Raw genomic sequence first — 13,244 nt, 5'->3', positions numbered from 1 at the left:
GGGGTTGTCCTTTTAGAAACCAGTTAGACATAACTTCCCTTTAGCAAACCCCAGTCCTGTCAAAATTCCCTTCCACTGTTGAAATTGCTGGCAGCTGTGGACAACATGAATTGTGCATTGAAGAGCTAAAAGATGAAACTCTGACAATGACAGCTTTTATTCTTAGCTGTGGAATGTAGGAGGATATTTGTATGTTTTCAGTTGTGATTACAATACTCCTTTTAGGCACAGGTAAAGGGCAGAAGCTTTTACACAAGGGCACTTCAATGCAGACTCTTCATATCTGGCATGTGACTCTGACAAAGCCGTGAAGAAGTGACTGGGTTTATCTCCTGCCATAAACAACTAGAAAACTCGCTTAAAATATATGAAACAACAGTTTGCAGACATTGGACAACTGAGGACACAGGAGTGAGATCTCTGAATGAAGGGAGAGAAAACTGAGCCAAATGACTGCTCTGGTTACTGCTGGAGACGATTTCCCGGCCATAGCACAGGAAGCAGTAACCAAAAGAGAACTCAATGATCTCACTGTGTTGAAGAGGCAGAGGTCAGAATCCATGAAAATCAAAGTAACTAGAATTTTGTGGAGTAGAGTGTTAGAATGGTGGGAGTTAAACAGAAGGAACTCCAGAAATCTGCAAAAGGGTCCCCTTGAAACTTTGGCTGAATATTACTCCATGGATGCGTGGGATGAATCACCATCAGGCCAGGCAAAGAACAACACCTGGAGAAAGAAAAGTGCTAGGGGAGCTATAAGGTGAACAATTCACAGAGCACACAGTAGGCTGGGAATCAGAGAGTTCTCAGCTGGCAGAGTAGGGAAATGTCAATGAAGGCATGGAACATTTGTTAGAGATCTCAGAAGAGCATGCCTCAATAGTAGGGTTAATCTAATCTCAGAGTAAAGTCTATTCTATATTTCCTCTAAAAAAGACCTAGAAACAAGACTTGAGGGATCTAATTCATCTACAAGTAACTCAACTCACCTTTCAGAAAAAAAGGACAATACATTTTAAAGAACAACAAAACCTATTACTTAACAATGTACATTTCACAATGCCCAGCATCCCACAACAGCCACTAAATACGTGAAGTGAAAAAAAAAAAGGACTTATATTAGGAAAATAATCATTCAATAAATGCAGACCCAGAAATAAGAGATGATGGAATTAGCAAACAAGGGAATTAACACAGTATGCTGTGTTAATAAAGTCAGTATTCTCAATGTTTAAAGATAAATATGAAGCTAGAATAAAAATAGAAGATATTAAAAAAAAGATCAAAGGGAACTTTCAGAAGAGAATATAAGATCTGAAATACAAATTTCACTAAGTGAGATTAACAGCAGATTAGACCATTAGAAAATTATTAAACTTAAAAACTTAGCAATATAACTATCCAAAACCAAGCCCATAAAGAAAAAAATGGCTAGAAAAAAAATGAGCAGTGCCTTAGTTACCAGTGCAACAATATCCAGCAAAAATATCAGTAATCAGAAAATTAGGAGGAGACTCTCTAGTGAAAGGATCAGCAAAGGGGAAGCCTAGCAAGACAGAAGACTCCTAGAAAATAATGGCCCCAGTACAGTGAAATACCATGGAAAAAATTTTGTCCACCCCCCAACACACCACCCACACCACCAAAGGCAGAGTGGAAATCCTAGACTCAAACTTCACCAGCCTGTAATAAGGAGTCCCCTCAATCCTGGCTGGAGTGGTATCAGAAGAGGTCCAATAGAGAGTGAAGGCTTTTATCACTGCCCAATCACGATGAGGTTATCCCCACTTAGATGTTAATGGAGTTCATGTGGGGAGCAGTATGAGGCTAGCCTACACATCACAGCCATGGGGTATCAGTGGAGTCTGAATGGAAAGCCAGATACTCCACCCCACCCAGTAAGAGTGAGTGGAACCCCCATCAGGTGTCAGTGGGAGTCAAGTGGTTATTCTGGACTTCTATCTCCATCTGGCAATAATGAGGGAGCATTACCCCTTCTCCTGTAGGAGTATGTCGAAAGAAACCAGCTAAGCAGAAGGGTTAATTAAGTTTGGTAGTCTCAGGATATAATACCCCAAATGTCTAAGTTACAGTAAAAAAAAAAAACAACATTCATAATACCAAGAATTAGGAAGATCTCAAAATGAATGAAAACACAATTAATAGATGCTAAGACTGAGATGGCAGAGATATTAGAATTATATTACAAACATTTTAAAGAACCATCATGAAATTTAGAGCAATTGAAAGCATGCTTTAAACAAATGAAAAATGGAAACTCTCAGTGAAGAAATACAAAATACAGCAAAGAAATATATCTAAAGAAGAACCAAAATGAAAAACACAATGATTGAAATTTAGAATTCAGTAGGTGTGAAAAGCTAAGAACCAAGGATTGCCAGCAGCCAGCCCCAGAAGGAGAGTCTTTGGGAAGCAAGTATTAGCCTTGATGATGCCTTGATTTTAACTTTCTTTTAGCTTCAAAACCATGCGCTGTTTGAAAGTGATGACCAGAATACACCTTTGGAATAAGCACTGATGAACTGGGCTCCAATTGAAAAGGAACATGGAAAACTTCATGAAGAAATACAGAATTTGATCACAATTCAGGCTTTACCTGTTCATATGGAAAATGGCAATTTTAAGGAAGCAAAGTAAGTCTTTGAAAGAATATTTGGTGAACCAAATTCTTGCATGCCTTTAAAAAGGTAATTGTGTATGATAATGTCTCAGAAAGATACATCCCATTACATTTTTGAACATTTCAATTATAGCCACCTGATGGAGAAAATTAAGAGTTTTGTGCTAAGTGAAAAGTCACCAACTTTTTGAATGAGGCAGGAGGAAAAGTAGTGGACAGTAAAAGATCAAGAATAATAACTTCTCAAGAAAAACCTAATGGAAATACTAATGAAATGGAAACTTTAGCTAATTTATATATAGGAAAAACATCTCATAAGAATCTCTAACATGGAAGCCAATGACAAAATTGTGATAAGAAAGCAGGAACTTTTCAAAGTGGAAAAAGAAAGAAGACAATCATAAAAGAGCCTGTGAAAGCATAAAACTACTTGTTTCCAACAATCAACCAGTATCTTCTGAAAAAAAAGAAACAATATAGAGAAAAAACAGGCATATCTTTGGAAAGAAGACAAGAATCTGCAATCTGGCATGAAGAAATACAGGGTGGGGATATGGTTTAAAATTCTATTACAGTATAAATTCTATAGCTGAACATGTGTCATGCTGAAAGACAGATGGGGTCTATGAAGAAACTAAAACTGATTTGCTCAGACAGTGATGACTGAATGTATTTGCTAAATCTTGATAAAATGACACAGTTAAATATATTGATTATTGCATTTGTTTTAAACTTGCTAGTCATTGATGTATTTTAATATTTTTGTTTAAACATTATAGTAGTTTTCTATAAAACAAAGTCTTCAATTCATTTTAGGATATAAGCATAACATTATATGCCATCATTGTATTCCTAAGAATCTTAGGAATTAACCTTGATAAAATTGTTGAGCCCTGCCACACTCAATACTCCCACCCCTAAATCCTGGCCCAATGTAAAAAGAATGAAAACATGGAAAGAAGAATACCTCAATGGATAGGTGCAATGGTGGGATGGAAGGGGAGGAGGAAAGAATTAGTGAATTGGAAGATAGAACAACAGGAACCACCAAAGTGCAAAGGAGATAAAACAGATTGGCACACACACAAAAATGAACAGAGTCTCAGAGACCTGGGGAACAATAATGAAGATTTAAGATTTATGTCATTACATTATAAAGAAGCACAGTATAGAATAAAGATTAAAATAAGGAGGATAGAATTGAAAAAAATACTCAAAAACTAATGGCTTCAAGTCCTGAAACCTAGCCCAGCCTCTCCAGAACATCAGATAGTTCCATCTCCCTACCTCATATTAGTGACAAACCCTTGCAATATAAAAAATTTAGAATTGCCATAGCCCAAACACCCCCTAAAAAGAGGATGGAAAGATCAAAGGTGATGGTGGAGTTATACAGAGAAGACAGGATTTAACAAATGAATATGAATGCTGAGTCATTACATTGATAGCTCTTTTAGTCTCTAGTATTTTAGAACAGCTAGAAGTAAAAATCTAAAATTGCGGAATTGTAACCCACATCAAACTCTGAAATATGTTCTACAACTAATCGTGGTGCTGTGCTTTGAAATTTATAGTTTTTTTTTTATATATATGTTATTTTTCACAAAATGAAGAGAAAAAAGTTGATTTTATTGAATAAAAAATATTTAAACCCTCTAGCCTCCTATATTCTGGAGCAGCTAGAAGTAAAAACATGTGAGGGTCATATGGTAGCCTATATCAAACTTTGGGATCTGTCCTGTAACTACTTGTTGAAGAATGCTTTGAAAACCATTGCTTTTTATTTCTTTGCTTTGTATATATGTTACACTATTCAATAAAAAAGTTAAAGGAAAAAAAACCACAATGGCTTCAATTTCCTCAAATTTGGCAGAAAACATAAATTTACAGACTGAAGAAGATTTGTGAGCCCCAAACAGGATAAACTTAATGCAACCCACATCGAGACACATTGTAATCACATTGCTAAAAACTAAAGACAAGGATTAAAATCTTGGAAGCAAGGAGAAAGAAATAATATCTTACCTATATAGAGAAAAATCAATTTGACTTACATCACATTACTCCTCAGAAACCATGGGGGCCAGAAGGAAGTGGCACAACATTTTTTTCGGCACTGAACAAAATATTTGGAATCCAAAGCCAGTGAATATCCTGTAAGAATGAAGAGGAAATCAAAACATTGCCTGATGAAGGAAAACTAAGAGAATGTGTTGTCAGCAAATTTACACTAAAATAATGGCTAGAGGAAGTTCTCAAAACAGAAAGGAAATGAAAAAAAAAATGAGTCCTGAAACACCACGAAGGGAGAAAGTACAAAATTAGGCAAGATTATGAGTAAATACAGTAGGCTTTCTTCTCCTCTCGAGTCTCCTAAATTATATTTGATGACAGAGCAAACATCATGACATTTTCTAATGTAGTTCTAAATTTGTTTAGGGGAAATACATATATTTTTATTGTTTATTGTTTAGAGGAAATTTATATATATATATATATATATTATATATATATATATATATATATACATATATGACCTGTATTATATATTATATGTATATATATATGTCTATGAGGGTAAAGGGAGGTAAAGTTTTTATACTTCACTGGAACTGAAAAAATGATGGCACCAGTAGACTATGTAATACTAAGAGCAATCACAAAAAAGGTATACAAAAGGATACACTGGAAAGTGCTGTAGATAAATGAAAATGGACTAAAATGATAAATGACAAAGCATAAAGTTCAAGTAACCTCCCAGAAGATAGGAAAAAGTAAACAGAGAAACAAAACAGACAAAAAAAAAAAAGAGAACAAACAAACAAAAAAATTAAACAGCAGATTTAAGTCCTAATATATCAATAATTACCTTAAATATAATTGATCTAAATACACTTATTAAAAGACACAGATTTAAACAGTGCATTAAAAACATGACTTACTATAAAGTAAAGGGATGGAAAAAGGTATACTACGCAAAAGAAAACAGAGGTAGTTATGTTAATATCAGATAAAGCAAACTTCAGGAAAAAGGAAAGTAACAGGAAACATAAAGGGACATTAAATACTGATAAAAGAATTAATCCACCAAGAAGACGTTACTGCAAAAGAGGTTATGCAAAGACTGCTAGAAACCAAAGGAGAAAGAAAAAAATCACAGTCATGGGTGGAGAATTCAACACTCTTATCTCATCAATTGAAATAACTAGACATATAAAAGTAAGGACATAAAAGAACTCAACCAACAGGATCTAATAAACACTTATAAAACACTCTAGCCAACAACAGTAGAATATGCCTTCTTTTTAATTTCCGCAGAAAATATTCCAAGGTAGAACACTTCATGAGACACAACACAAACAAAAAAAAAGTAAAACAATTGAAAGCATACATTTCCAGATCATGGGGGCATTGTGCCCCTAACCTCCATGGTGTGGAAAGGACAACTGTATACAGAAAGAAAAATATCACAATTACATCATTTTATGCAGACAAAATTCAACACATTAAAATCTCTCAGAAAAATAGGAAGAGTGATAAACTTCCTCAGCTTGACAAAGAGCATCTCCAAAGAACCTACAGTTTACATCACAATTAATGGTCTGAATGTGTCCTACTAAGATAGAGAGTAAGGCAAGCAAGCCCACTTTCAGTTCCCTTATTGAACAACGTGCTGGATCATATGGTCTGCACTTGTACCACAACATATAGCAATAAGGCAAGAAAAGAAAGTAAATGACATAAGATTGTAAAAGAAACTGTTCCTAGTTGCTAATAATGTTCTATGTGGAAAATCCCAATAAATCTACAAATAAAACCTTCTAGAACTAATAAGTGAGTTCAGCAAGGTTAGAAGACACAGGATATACTTCCCCAAATTTAATTTATTCCCTATACTAGCAATAAACAAAAGGAAACTTAAATTAAAAATACAGTATTGTTTACATTGCTTCTAAAAACAAAAAAGAGATACTGAGATGTTAATCTAACAGAACATTTATACAACTTGAAAGCTGGAAACCATAAAGCACTGATGAAGGTAATGAAAGTATATCTAAATAAATGGAGAGACATTATGTGTCCATGGTAGAAGATTCAGCCTGATAAAGGTACCAGTCCTCTGCAAATTGATATACTGAATTAATGCAATTACTATCAAAATTCTAGCAAGATTTTTGGAGATATAGACAAGATTATTCTGAAACTACATGGAAAGGCAAAGAAAGTAAACTAAAACAATTGTGAAAAAGAATGAAGCAAGAGCTATTGCTGTGCTTGATTTCAAGACTTATGTAGTTAGAATATTCAAGGGCATATATTATTGGTGGTGGAATATATTGAAGGAATTGACTAAAGAACCAAGAAATAGACTAAAACAAATATGACTGGTTGATTTTTTTAGAAGTTGCAAAAATAATCCAATGGATGAAGGAAAACATTTTCAACAAATAGCTTGAGATATTTACAGGCCAAAAAGGAACCTTGATCAAATATCACAACTCTACAAAAATGAACTAAAAAATGAATCAGATTTAAATGTAAAACATAGAAATATGACATTTTAGAATCTGGGAAATTCTTTTTTTAAAACCTTTTATTGCATAGCATAGCATAAATACAAAGCAAAGAAATAAAAAAAGCAATAGTTTTTAAAGCATACTTCAACAAGTAGTAATAGGACAGAATCAAGTTTGTCAGGTTCTTTCCCTTCTAGCTGCTCCAGGATATAGGAGGCTAGAAGACTTAAATATTTTTTTTATCATCACAATAGACTTTTTTCCCTTCTTTTTCTGTGAAAAATAACGTATATACAAAAGAGCAATGAATTTCAAAGCACAGCACCACAATTAGTTATAGAACATATTTCAGAGTTTGACATGGGTTACAATTCCACAATTTTAGATTTTTACTTCTAGGTGCTCTAAGATATTGGAGACTAAAAGACAGATCAATTTAATGATTCTGCATTCATATTCATTTATTAAATCCTATCTTCACTGTGTAACTCCACCATCATTTTCAATATTAGAATTTTACATATTGGAAGGGTCTATCACTAACATGGGGTAGAGAGATGGAACTATCTGATTTGATAGAACATGGGAAATTCTTAAGGGTACAGACTTCTTAGACTTGACACCAACACAATTAATAAAAGGGATAATTATCAAATTAAATGTTGTCAAATTAAAAATTTTCAGTCTACAAAAGACCCTGTTAAGAGAAAGAAAAGATAAACTACAGAATGGGAAATAATATTTTGCAAATGACATATCTGACAAAAGATTAGTAGTTAGAATATATAAGGAGCCCTCAACACTCAGTAAAACAATCAAACAATCCAATAGGAAAATGGGCAAAATCATGAATGGGTATTTCATCAAAAATAAGTTTAGATGGAAAATAAGCACATGAAAGGATATTCAACATCATTAACTATGAGGGAAATACAAACTAAAGTCACACTGAGATATCACACACACCTATCATATTAGATAAAATTAAAAAATTGTGACATGCTGGTGAGGATATAGAGAAATAAAATCACACATATATATCTCATGAGAGTGTAAAATAGTACAGTAAAGCATAGTCTGACAGTTTCTTAAAACATTAAACATGCAACCACCATATGACAAAACAATCGCACTTCTGGCCATTTATTCCAGAAAAATAAAAACCTATGTTCACACAAATAACTGTTCACAATATTCATAGTACCTTTATTCATAAAATCCCAATATAGAAAAATCCCAAATGCACTTCAACAGGTAAATAGTTAAACTATGGTACACCCATACCCTGAAATTCTATTCAGCAAAAAAAAAGGGAACAAACTATTATAACATGCAACAAGGGGGATAAATCGACAGAGAATTATGCTGAATGTAAAAAGTCAATCCCAAAAGGTATAAACTTACGATTCCATTTATATATCATTCTTCTTCTTCTTTTCTGCATGGGTAAGCAGTAGGAATGGGACCTGGATCACTGGCATGGCAGGCAAGAATTCTGCCTGCTGAGCCACCATGGCCGGTCCCATTTATATGTCATTCATGACATATATTATAGGCAAAATTACAGAACGGGAGAACAGATTAGTGGTTGCTGGAGTTGAGGAGGGAAAGGCTGGAAGGGAAGGCTGGGTCTAGAAAAGGATAACCTGAGATCCTTCTTGGAGATGGGAATGCTCCGTATCTGGACTGTACCAATATCAACATCCTGGGTATGACACAGTATCCTATTTTTACAAGATGTTACCAATGGTGGAAACTGTACAAACGGTACCTAGGATCTCTTTACATTATTTCTTACCACTTCATGTTAATCTACAATTATCTCAAAATAAGAAGTTTAATTTTTAATAAAGTGAAGAAATATGGAAAAAGAGCAGATCTTTAATGACTAATGGGATGATATCAAGCAAACAATATGAAGTAGTTGGCATCTCAGGAGGAGAGGAGAGAGAACAGGACAAGGAAAAAATATTTGAAGAAATAATGGCCAAACAATTTCCAAATTTGATGAGAACTGTAAACTACAGTTTTAAGGGTCCTGAACTACAAAGATTTTAAACTCAAGGTAACATGAATCGTATATCATAATCAAATTACCAAAAGCCAGCAATAAAGTTAAAATTGTAATAAAGCCAAGTGCAAAGAAAGGCACACTATATTTAGAAAAACAAAGATAAAAGTGACTGCACATATCTTGTCACAAACATGCAAGAAAGAAGACAAGAGAATAATATCTTTAAAGTACTGGGGATAAAACCAAATCTGATAGTCTAGAAGTACTTTTCCAGCAAGAATATTTTCTAAAAAGCAGAAAAGACATAAAGTCATTACCACAAATCTGAATTAAAAGAAATGTAGAAAGAAGTTTGTTGGATAGAAGAAAAATGACACCAGATGGGAATTTCACCCTGCATAATGGAATAAAGTAAGCAAGTAATAGTGTATTTATAGATAAATATAATAGTCTTCATTTTTTAATATCTTTAAAATATTTCTCTGTGTTTATAGCCAGCAAAATAACATTACATTATGGAGTCTGGCATATACGTGGAAGTAAAATTATGAAAACAATAGCACAATGCAATGGGAAACAAAAAAAAGGGAAGCATATTGTTATAAAATTTTATCATTATATATAAGGAAGTAAAATTGCATTTAATGATAGACTAATAATTTAATTATGCACATTGCAAGTTCTAGAATGTCAACTATTTGTTAAAAATATATTGCTAGCAAACCAATGGTGGTTATAAAATGGAATGTAAAATTACTCAATTAATTCAAAAGAAGTCACAAAACAGGAAAAAGAAGCAGAACAAATGGGACAAATAGAGAACCAATAGAAATATTATTTGAGCACAACCATATAGAAAATACCATTAAATATGATTGCTCTAAACACTTAAAAGGCAAAGGAGTATTAGATTGGAAAAAAAGCGAGATTAAACTATGTTGCTACAGAAAATACAACCTCACTTTAATTAGAAAGACATAGTTTTTTTTGAACAGATGAAAAAAGATATGCTATGATTACGCTAACTAAAAAAACAAAGTAGATTATAGATTTTATAGTTGTGGATATTATCAGGGATGGAAAGGGACATTTTATACTGATAAAGCCTTCAATTTTTTATGAACGCATAAGAATTCTAAACGTGTATGCACCTAAAGCAGAGATTCAAATTATATGCAGAATAAATTGATAGAACTGAAAGAACAAGTATACAAGCCCACATATATGGTTGGAGATGTCAACATTTCTTTCTCAATAATTACAAGAGAAAGTGACAGAATAGCAATAAGCATATAGAAGACAAACAACTAAAAGCTAAAAAACAACTTGAGTTAATTGACATTTATAAAAATTTTACTTAATAACCTCAGAATGCATATTTCTCTCAAGGATGTGCAAAACATTTAACAAAATAGACCATATTCTGAACAAAAAGTCTCAATAGTTTTATATATATATATAGTTTATCAAAATGTTATTAAATCAGAATACTCAAACAAAAATATATTTGGAAATACCCCAAATATTTACAAATTTAAGAAAATAATTCTAAATTACACATGACTTAAAAAAGAAATTGCAGGGGACTTGGAAAATATTTTGAGCTGAATGGAAACACAAAATTTCAAACTGTGTAAGGAAAAGCTAAAACAGTGTTTAGAAAATAAATATAGCTATAAGTGCTTGCGTTAGAATATAAATAACATCTAAATTCTAAGATCTAAGTTTCTACCTTATAAAAAATCTAGAAAAAGAAAAGCAATTTAACCCAAAATAAATAGATGGGAAAAAAATAGTCAGTGAACTAAAGAGAAAAGAACTACAGGGAAAATCAATGAAATCAAAAGTTGAGGGCAGGCCACGGTGGCTCAGCAGGCAGAGTTCTCGCCTGCCATGCCAGAGACCTGGATTTGATTCCCAGTGCCTGCCCATGCACCTCCCCCCCCAAAAAAAAAATTAAAAGATTAATGAAATTGATAAATCTCCCATTAAACTAATCAAGTAAAATTAAAGGGTACCCATTAATAATGAACTATTATGAATAATTTGATGCCAATATACTTGACAACTTGAATGAAATGGATAAATACCTTAAACAGCACAATCTATCACAATGTCTCAAAAGTGACTCAAGAAGTAATAAAAACATTAAAAGCCCTATGCCAATCTGATAAATTTAATTCACAAATAAAAACCTGTCCTCAAAGAAAATGACAAGCCCAGCTGGCTTCACTAGAGAATTGTCTCAAAATTTAAGCAATAGGGCAGGCCACAGTGACTCAGCAAGCAGCGTTTTCACCTGCCATGCTGGAGACACAGGTTCGTTTCCCAGTGCCTGCTCACGTAAAACAAAAAAAAAATTTAAGCAATAAATTATACCAATCCCATACAAACACTCGCAGAAAATAGCTAGGAAGAGTGATTCTCAAGTCTATTAAGCCAGCATTAGTTTCATACTAAAATCACATGCATATTACAAAAAAAAAAAACAAAACTACAGAGCAATAACTCTCAACAACATAGATGCAGAAACCCACATATCCCGTTGAATGGCTAAATTAAAAAGACTGATAATAGGGTTTGGCAAGTGCAACTCTCATTATTGCTGGAAATGAACAATTGTAGAAGAAACTTTGGCATTTTAAATAAAGCTAAATGTGCACTTACCCTATGACCCAACAATTCTATTTTTATGTATTTACTAAAAAGAGAAAACGTTTGCCTGCACAATTATTTAATGTTCATGACAGCTTTATTCATAATAGTCCCAAAGTGGAAACAATTCAAATGTCCAAAAAACAAATAAAGGTTGGAGTAATTGTAGTACATACATTCAATAGAATACCACTCAGGAACAAAAAGGAATGAACTACTAATACATATGTAATAACATGGGTGACTCCCAAAAACATTATGCTGAGCAAATAGCAAATAATTTAGAAAACATTAATCTATAGTGACAGAAAGCAAATTATTTGCTATGACTGGAGGTAGGCGATTGGGAAAGGGCAGAAAGGAACCTTTTATGGTTACGGAAATATTTACTTCTATTGTAATGACAGTTATATGGCATATACAGTTAAATTATATAAAATTAAGATTGTGGTGTTTTAATGAATGTAGAATATAGCTTTAAAAAGTTGAGTTAAAAGATTTTTTAAAAACTAGAAAAAAGTGGGGGAGTTACTTTTATTTGCTTGGCTGGTCAAAGGTAAAGAAATTGATGTAACTAATTCATTCTGTTCTTATGTCCCAATGGATTCTTGAGCCCCATTCAGAGCAGGTATCAAGTCTTATTTTTCTTCTACTTTAACCTACCCAAACATATTTGCTTAAAAAAATGAAAGTTAATGTTTTAAACAGCAATGTGAATAATTGACAATCTTCCCACCTATGTTTCACCAGAAAGCAGTCATTGCAACTTCATTTTCCTCTTCTTCCCCTTGTCAGAGAATTATTGCTCTGACTACTTGGATGAAGAAGATCTACTCTTTTTCTAGGACTCAGTCGTAGGTACTACCTCCTCTATGAGAAGTTTCTCCAAAATATCATTGACAGCTCTCATTAAATTTGGGCTAGATTTCCAAAATCAAATCCTTTATATTTGCAGTTTTGGAGCTTGTATGTACATGTTATGAGACAAACATTTCCAATATCCAATACAGTTGGGGATGATGCAGAGCTATTATCTGTTGAATTTATCAGTGCCTTTATTATGCCGTTATGTATTGTGGTCACCCAAAAGATGATGGGGTATTTAAGTTTGTCACATTTGTTTGATCATGGGACTCATTGCAAAGCAATTCAATAATTTAATGTTTCATATATGGGAAATGGTGGTTTAAGCCATACATTGTATTTTTATGTTAAATTCCATTATACTTTAAAAGATACATATATTCCATATCTTTGAATAGATTGCAATCCTTGAAGGCAGGGAGCTGATTTATTTGATATCCCTTTATGTTTAGAATCTATGTAGAAAGTGCTGGATAATCTATGGCTTGACGGAAAGAGGATGCTGTAAAAACTAATCCTGGTTTCAGGTATTGCCCTGTCAGCTGCTAGAAAT

The 13,244-nt window shown here is 33.1% G+C and overlaps 1 long non-coding RNA gene and 1 pseudogene across 1 annotated transcript in view; one reads left to right on the top strand and one right to left on the bottom strand.

Annotated features, from left to right (window-relative positions):
- The first annotated feature begins 1,847 nt into the window (after positions 1-1,847).
- LOC143683122 (telomeric repeat-binding factor 1-like) lies at positions 1,848-3,308 on the top strand (annotated as a pseudogene).
- Positions 3,309-4,672: 1,364 nt separating this feature from the next.
- The window catches only part of LOC143684217 (uncharacterized), a 306,418-nt gene continuing 297,846 nt past the window's right edge, over positions 4,673-13,244 (bottom strand). Inside the window, exon 11 of the long non-coding RNA XR_013175912.1 lies at positions 4,673-4,795. This is a non-coding gene — a long non-coding RNA (uncharacterized LOC143684217). The remainder of the gene's footprint in view (positions 4,796-13,244) is intronic.

Source organism: Tamandua tetradactyla, chromosome 5, assembly GCF_023851605.1.
Source record: "Tamandua tetradactyla isolate mTamTet1 chromosome 5, mTamTet1.pri, whole genome shotgun sequence".
Lineage (NCBI taxonomy): Eukaryota > Metazoa > Chordata > Mammalia > Pilosa > Myrmecophagidae > Tamandua > Tamandua tetradactyla.
This window is presented reverse-complemented; position numbering and strand designations above follow the sequence as displayed.